Genomic DNA, 6963 nt, shown 5'->3' on the forward strand with positions numbered 1-6963 from the left:
TGTAGCCAGCCCCTGCCTCGCTGCAAACAGCTGTGCCTGGCGGATGAAGGATGGAGAATATCCGGGGCTCCAGCGAGGGACAGATGCTGCTGCCGGCAAAGGCGGGACTGCAAACGGGGTGTTGTGTTTTGGGAACTGGGAGCAGTGCTACAGGACCTAGGCCTGCATCCTGGAAAGATGTCAAAGGGATGATCCCAGAGAAACATAAAAAATGACATCATGCCACACGAAGTAGCATTTTACATAATAAATCTATTAAATACCTAGCTCCTACTGGTGAAGTGAAGCATTCCGGTAAGGAAAGGATACATGAGTCGCTCTTGCAGTAAGGGGAGGGTAATTCAATATGGTTTTGGTTTTATGCTCTTTGGACCTATGGAGCCCAAGAGAAGCACTTGGAGTTGCACATGTGGATAGCCCATGGTAGCCATAAGGAAATTGTCATGACAGGTATAATTATACTTTTAATTATGCAAAAGATCTATGCACTTAGAAAGTTCCATGTGCAAGTTGGATGAATTCATGTATTTTATAGGGTATGCAGGGCCACATGCAAAGAAGCTCATTTGAGAGCCCTATCTAAGTTTTCAAGAGCTTAAGTTACCTGATTTCAATAGCACAGATAGTGGAGAAATTGGAATATTCTCTCTTTTTTTGATCCTGTATTGTAGTCTGACACTTCTTTTTCTAAATCTCTTTGCTCTGGCAAAGGCCTTGTACTAAAGTCTTCCACTTTCTCAGCATGATATGCGAGTATTAGGCTCATACAAAAGGAACTTCCCACCATGAAGTTATAACTTTTGAACTTGGCCCTGTCTGCTTGTCCTGTACGTTACATGTGAAGTAATAGTTTCTAGAGGATGAAGGGACACATTTTCACAGTGATATTTTCTTCCATGCAGAGGCCATCCAGCTACATATTGTACCTTTTCATGAAATATAAAAATGCTTGTTCTTAAAAAAATTGAAAGACTCTATTAAAAAATGTAAATGCAGTAAGACAGATTGTGCTTTATTCCTTTGTCATTTCTGTGTTGACTCTATTTATTTCTTGAGAACTGTGATTATGGCTTAGTACAAGCAAAATGGGATGATGGCTCTGATGTGTTTTGTTTGTCGTTCCAGCCTGTGTTCTCATAGATTAGGAAGTTCATCCCTGCAGTCTTCCAGCCTCTGAAAGTAAATGGGGTGTCTGTAGATACACAGAATTTCTCACAGGCTGAACCATTTGGACCGTGATCAGCATGATGCTGGATGATGCAGCCCTGAGGTGCTAACCAATGTGAGCATGCCTGGCAGAAGCTGTCCATGAGTCAGACACAAAAAGAGATTATGGCAGGCAGAGAATGGGAGCAGCTCATAATATTTTGGGGGTTAAGCAGTAATGGGCAATTACAGCATATTACTCATACTGAGATTACAGAAGATGTTTGAATGTAATGTTGGCTACCAGTGTCATCCTGGTGCATACAGAAATTTGTCAGAGAATATTATATAAATACTGCAATGTTAGCTGCACCCTTCTAACACATAGCATTTTAAGGACATTTTGTAAATGCCCACAAATTATGCCCTTACCAGAGTGCACTAATCCCTGAGCAGATTCAGCTGCAAGAGTCTTCCTTAGAAACACTTGTTTTTTCTGTACTGAGGGGCTAAGCTTGTACCCAGAAATGGACTATCACAGCACTCTGTCTGAGCAGCCTGATAGAATCAATCATTAAGGTTACGAAAGACATCCACGAACAAGTCCCACATTCACATCAAAGTGAGCTGTTGCGCACTGTCCTAACACAACCTAGATGTTTTTGTTGCCTCATTTCATCCCCTGTGGTGTTTTGCTTCTGTTCTGTTGTTCCAGAGGCAGGAGGCTGTAGAGATTGTGTAAGTGCTCTCTGCTAACCCAGACATCAGTGATGAAGGGTGGTACAGGAGAAAGGCAAGATGTAATTTTGCCAAGGGCTGGGTGCTGCTAATGAAGGGCCTGCATCTGGGTTTTCTCACAGGCAAAATTTCTGCCCACTTCAAAAGTTTTGACTACATATCTTGCCTTCTGTACTGAATTCTAGGTTGATGCATCTTGTTAGCTGAGTTAGAACCTATTCTGGAGCTTTGGAAACTCAAAAAGTTATAGCTTCTGGTTTCTTTCTTGACTCCTGGTAGCTTAGCAATTAACTCCAACAGGACACTGCTCTGAACAGAAGGGATTTTTTTAGACAAAGAATTTTTCTCATGCATTGGCATACTACATCTCAGACCCCTGTCAGAGCCAGCAGCTGGTATATTTTTGTCATACAGAGCTGAAAGTGGGAGAGCCAGAGTCTCTTAAGCTGGTCGTTTCCCTCATTTGAGGACAGAACAAAATGGCTTCACCCAGACTAATAAACACAAGTCAGTGTTTATTATTTATCCTGATAAAGCATATCCAAGTTAATTCTTACCCTATATCTATTCTATCAAATGTTCCATTGCATATTCCCAGGCCTTGATCCTCTTATTGCCCCTAGGCAAATGATTGTTGATGGCTAGGTCACAGTAAGTATTAAGCAGCTACGTCTGTCAAAAACAAGTTCAAATGTCATAATTAATAGATTGCTCAAAGGGTAGTTTTTTTCCCAAATACTGCAGATGGGGGGGGCACCTGGGTTAACACTGCACAGCTTGGCTTGGCCCTGGTGGTCCTACCTTCAGGTGTGTGCATTTACCAGGGTCCAAATAGCCCCCTAAAAGCCTGTTATGCAAGCCCTCCATGACTGCAGGTAATTGTAACGACGTATATTTGTATTCCACGGACAGATTCAAGCGAGATCTCTTTGGTTGCTCTTGGGGGATGAGGTTTATTCAGGATACATTGTGACCCTGCCTCGAGCTGCCAGACACAGCACGTGGCTGGGCCTCGGGTGATGGGGGAGGGGAGAGACAGAGAGGGGAGCAGGGACTCCCGGAGGACTCTCCAGGAGGAGAAGGGAAGATCCAAGAGAGCGTCCAGCCCCCCGAAGAGCCTTTATCAATGGGGACTCCAGGGTGGGCTGGAGCAGGACCTGGGCCAATGGGGTCACAGACACCTGATGGTTCAGGGGAGGGTTACAGATGTGGGGTGAACCATACATTCTGGGGGGTGAGATGGAAGAATCCATTTGGCTTTTGGACCCCGCTGTAGGTGAGGGTAATTGTCCAGCCAGTAGGGGGCGTTATATTCGTCCTGGCTGTACCATTGTGGTTCTTAATCATATTTATCTACCCTTCCCAACATCTCCCCTTTTTCCACTGAACCATTTGAAATATTAAATATTGATTTAACAACTATTTTCTGCACACTTGGAGGTGTACAGGGTATTGTTACTAGAACTATACTTATTGCTACTGAAACAGTCAAGCTTATTTTATAGAGTTCCTTTAGCCAAGGTGCAAGGCTCAAACTATTAAGTAAACTGTATAGCTGAGATGACTTTATTGTTATTAAATCACTGATTATAGTAGGGGAGGCATTGTCAGAATTTTTTTGGAAAAGGTCTTATAATTAAACGGGTTGAAAAAGGTTTGTTAGGGTTTGTGTTAGATATATAGGTGGTCTTAGAGCTTGCAGGCTTGGCTAAAGCTACTCGGCATTTGTCCTTGGTTGAATTATAAGTAAAACTTCAATATAAAAACTGAAACAGAAGAACAAAAACAATATGTACGCATTAAACGATAGAAAGTCCATTTTTCTCTCGATGACGCAGCGTGGTTCAGGTCTGGGTGCTGGCTTCTTGGCTTGTGCTTGTAGAGGAATTGTCTGGTGTGGGGGTGTCAGCAGATTTCGGTGCATGGTAAGGCTTCACGTTCTTTCCTGGGACCCACTTAAGTCGTCCACCTGTGGAAACACAAGAAAAACCTTTCCCCCACGTTAGAAGACTGTGTGGACTTTGTATATGTCCTGAATCTAAGATTTTGAGTAAAGCTGGGGGGTGCCCTTTTATTTTTACTTTTTTGGTGTTCAGGAAATGTCTATAAATTTGGAGGCGAGGCTCTCCTGCAGAGCTACTTAGAAAATTGTGAGCATATAGAGCTTTATTCAACCTCTTTTGAAGTGTAGCCTGATCTACTCCCCCTTTCTTTAGATTTGAGATGTGTTTTAGGGCTTGGCGTGTTTTTTCTATGGTACCTTTTAACAGTGGTGTAAAATAGGAAAAGGAGATACCACTGTCCTTGAGTACTGGTAGGACTTCTTTCACCTCCTGAGAGGGGACAGCTGTTCGCTGGCTGAATACAACTTGGAAGGCTTGGGGTTGCAGACTGTTGTCTTTGCAGCTATTATATTTGATTTCAGGGCAGTTTTTCAGTTGAAGATTGCTGGCACTTTGTTGAGAATTTGGTGAGACTGGGATAGAAAGGTTAGAGTTTGCAGGGGTAAGATAGTTCTCTGTCTGTCCTTTGTTTGTAGAAGTTGCAGTTACATTGTTGCGTTCACCTTGCTGAGGCATAGTGTCTTCGTTAGGGTGTGGTGAGGAGCTGCTAGTGTGGGAGGCAGGGGCTGCTGCCAGCTGAGGCAGAGGAGCAGGAGGGGTGGAGGTCGTGGGCAGCAGCACTTGTGTGGGACTGGCATTTTCGGAAAGATTTCTTGTAGCTGTGGCATTGGGTGCTGCGGCAGTCTGAAGATCGAGTTGGGCGCCAGTCTGTAACGACGTATATTTGTATTCCACGGACAGATTCAAGCGAGATCTCTGTGGTTGCTCTTGGGGGATGAGGTTTATTCAGGATACATTGTGACCCTGCCTCGAGCTGCCAGACACAGCACGTGGCTGGGCCTCGGGTGATGGGGGAGGGGAGAGACAGAGAGGGGAGCAGGGACTCCCGGAGGACTCTCCAGGAGGAGAAGGGAAGATCCAAGAGAGCGTCCAGCCCCCCGGAGAGCCTTTATCAATGGGGGCTCCAGGGTGGGCTGGAGCAGGACCTGGGCCAATGGGGTCACAGGCACCTGATGGTTCAGGGGAGGGTTACAGGTGTGGGGTGAACCATACATTCTGGGGGGTGAGATGGAAGAATCCATTTGGCTTTTGGACCCCGCTGTAGGTGAGGGTAATTGTCCAGCCAGTAGGGGGCGTTATATTCGTCCTGGCTGTACCATTGTGGTTCTTAATCATATTTATCTACCCTTCCCAACAGGTAATCCTCCAAACACATAAAAATTCTGGAGTGTTTGGCTGTGAGCCTTCAGACACTAGGATTTTTCATGGAGTAATGAGTTGAGAATCTCAATTTTCTTAAAACACAAGAGCTGATGAAAAATACCTCTCTGGCACTCAGCTGGGCTAACATGAAAAACATACCTTAGACTTGATTTGTCTTTGTACCTGTCAAATAGCAAGTTTTAAGCAAAGTTTTAATTACTTCTAGCACAAAGGAAAGTGGAAAATACTGATTGCTGTTGAGGGCTGTGCATTTCAGCATGTTTCATATTTTCTTCCCAGGGGACAGATCTAAAAGTAGAGTACTCAAGAGCTGAAAAGCAATTATATATTATACAAGATGTTTAAAACACCTTCAAGGCCATTTTGCCAATCTCTCATATTATTTTTTTTTTTCTTGGTTTTTTTTTTTTTTAGTGAAAGGCTAAAATCTTGGTCTTAAGGACAACTGGCTTCTTTGCTTGCTTCCTTCCAGGGATCTGGCAGGCTGTTGAGCATTCCCTCCTTTCCTTGCAGTTACTAATTTTCTAATTAAGTTGCTGTGCCTGCCCTTATTAAAGCAATCAGAACTGATTCAGTTGCCACTGATTGCAGTGGGAACAGGCATGGGCTTTAAGGGCCAGGTTTGCAGGAAAACTCTGCATCTGAGCTGGGACCAGGTTTCCAAAGGAAGTGGCAATTGTGTGCAAGCCACTGCTGCAGGAGCTGCTCCCAGCCCTGTTTTTACCATGCTGGCCTCAGCTCTGGATGTAGAAGACTTGAAGACTCTGCTTTAGAAACTTGGCACAGCCCCAGTCTGTAATAGCAATCAAGAGCTGTCAGCAGCCTGGGGAGAGGCAGTTGACACTTGTTCTGTTGTCTGGGTGAAGCAGAGGGTTTGGTGAGTGGTTGAAGAGGAACATTAAGTCCCTGAGGTCTCAGGGACCTGTCCAAAGTGCTTGTGGTAGTAGCAGGGTGAGAGAAGCAAAAGCTGCTCATTCTGAATGCAGGGAAGGGTTGAAGTTCTGGCCCGTGTTGTGTTTTTGTGAACAGTAGAGTGTTTTCTTTGTTGTGTACCCAAGTCATCACCAAGTTTGCCAGCTGCTGTCATCAGTAGTGTTGTTTCCAGTGAAGAGTCAGGCTTTCCCCAGGCCAAATAGCCTTTTATTACTGAGGAACAAGTGTGGCAGTATGTCATCACATCTATCACTCATTGCTCAGGGGACAGTAAAAGGAATCTCATGCTGTGACTTATCAGAATTATAGGTTTGCTTTATCAACTGCTGAGGCCCCTGGTCTCTGGGAGCCTGCAGGGCTTCCCGGGGTTAGGCATGTCCTGGTGAAGAGACGGGCTGGTTAGTGTCCTCCTAAAGTGGAAAATATTGACTGCGAGAAGCAGCTAAACCTGCTGCTAACCTAGTTAATCTCCTATATATCAAATAATTTTTGCAAGCTGAAGTGTATATAATTGTTTTAAAAATAATAGGATGGCTTAGGATATTTTTAAAGTAATAAACCCAAAATGTTATAGTTGATATGCATTCTAGAGAATATTTTTTTAGTCAGTAAAAGATAATTTTTTGATTTCCATGACTGAAAAATTCTTTATGTTCTTACAGTAAACAACATACTTTAATGTATACATGTTTTTTGCTAGGTTGTGGCAGCAATGCGGTTATCTATACTAATATTTTCTACAGCTGTTTTTCTTCTTACTGCTCTTCTACTGGATCTTACTCTTCTCAATAAAAGCTGTTGGACAGGAATGCTTACAGGCTTATTGAGTCAAGTGAGTCTTGCTATTCTTTTTTTATTC

The 6963-nt window shown here is 43.7% G+C and overlaps 1 long non-coding RNA gene across 1 annotated transcript; it reads left to right on the forward strand.

The window, feature by feature from the left end:
• The first annotated feature begins 40 nt into the window (after positions 1 to 40).
• Positions 41 to 6700, forward strand: LOC140684219 (uncharacterized). Its single transcript, XR_012056158.1, has 2 exons — positions 41 to 2759; positions 5146 to 6700. It is a non-coding gene; the product is annotated as an uncharacterized lncRNA (long non-coding RNA).
• The last annotated feature ends 263 nt before the right edge of the window (positions 6701 to 6963 follow it).

Source organism: Taeniopygia guttata, chromosome 1, assembly GCF_048771995.1.
Source record: "Taeniopygia guttata chromosome 1, bTaeGut7.mat, whole genome shotgun sequence".
NCBI classification, from domain to species: Eukaryota; Metazoa; Chordata; class Aves; order Passeriformes; family Estrildidae; genus Taeniopygia; species Taeniopygia guttata.